Here is a 1,205-nt window from a genome sequence, read left to right as displayed (position 1 = left end):
TATTGCTGCTGTGTCTCTGGGGCCCCTCCCCCTGAGCTGACACTCTCATTCCTGCCTTTAGAAGGGAAATGTGTGGCCCGGGGCATCGGCGACCTGCTGCCTCCCCTTTGATGCCTGCATATCAGACATAGCCATGCCAAAGAAAGAATTTCATTTTGAAGTGGCATCAGGTAAAGGCGAGTACCTTTCAGCTGCCTGACAGGGCAATTACACACATCTGCCCCATCTGCTGCCCCATCTGCCCCACTGCTGATAACCCCAGCTGCTGGGGATGGCTGGGGAAAGGGGTTCCCCTGCGGCAGCCCCAGCTCGGTGGGGTGTTTCCTTAAAAAAACAAAAAAATCACTCCTTTTTTTAAAAAAGAAACAAAAAAAAACCTTAGAGGCTTCTCCCAGGTTTGCTTCCCAGCTCATCGGTGCATCTCGGGTTGTCCTTGAAGGCAGTGAGGGTGTTACAAAGCTCAGCAGCACAAAAGGCTCTTGGATTTAGATCATTCTCCTTGTAGGAGTCTCCAACTGCTTTGCTGCTTTCCTGCTGCTTTATGGAGCTGTTTATTTTGGTGCTTATTTTTGCGTTGTGTTTAAACGATGAAATCAAAGCTTTAGCCCTCATGGAGGCACCTGCTTTTCCGTAGGTGCTGTGAGGGGAGAGGTTGTCCTGATGTGTACGTGGCCTTTAGGAGATTTTCTTTTGCTTTGACTTTCCTGCCCTGGTGCTGGGCTGTGGGTTGGTGAGATCCTACATGGGGTGTTCTGCTCAGAAACCATAGGAAAAAAAAAAACAACTGGGTTTGTTTTTTTTTTTTTTAAAAAAGCAAATTATTTCAATTTTGTAACTTTTGTAAGAATCTAAACCGTGGATATAAACCAGCTGACAGTAAAAGTGATGTATGTTACAAAATATTCATGGATGTATCAACCAGCTTACTCAGTGGAGCACATCTAAACTAGTGCATTTCACACAAGAGTACAGGGGCTGGGGGTTTCCCTCCCCATATGTGTGTGTCCCTCTGTCCCATGCAGGTGACAGACATACTGTATGGCCTTGTGTGATTGGAGAAGTGTTTAGCAAGATTCTCAATCTGATAAATTGTTTAAAAATAGAAAAATATAACAAAATTGTCAGGGAAACCAGAATCGGGTCCCTTTCTAGTTTCTACCTGATAACCAGTAGTGGTTTTTTCTCATAGCTTCAATTTGTGCTGG

Source organism: Antrostomus carolinensis, unplaced genomic scaffold (assembly GCF_000700745.2).
Source record: "Antrostomus carolinensis isolate BGI_N321 unplaced genomic scaffold, ASM70074v2 scaffold29007, whole genome shotgun sequence".
Taxonomy (NCBI): domain Eukaryota; kingdom Metazoa; phylum Chordata; class Aves; order Caprimulgiformes; family Caprimulgidae; genus Antrostomus; species Antrostomus carolinensis.
This window is presented reverse-complemented; position numbering follows the sequence as displayed.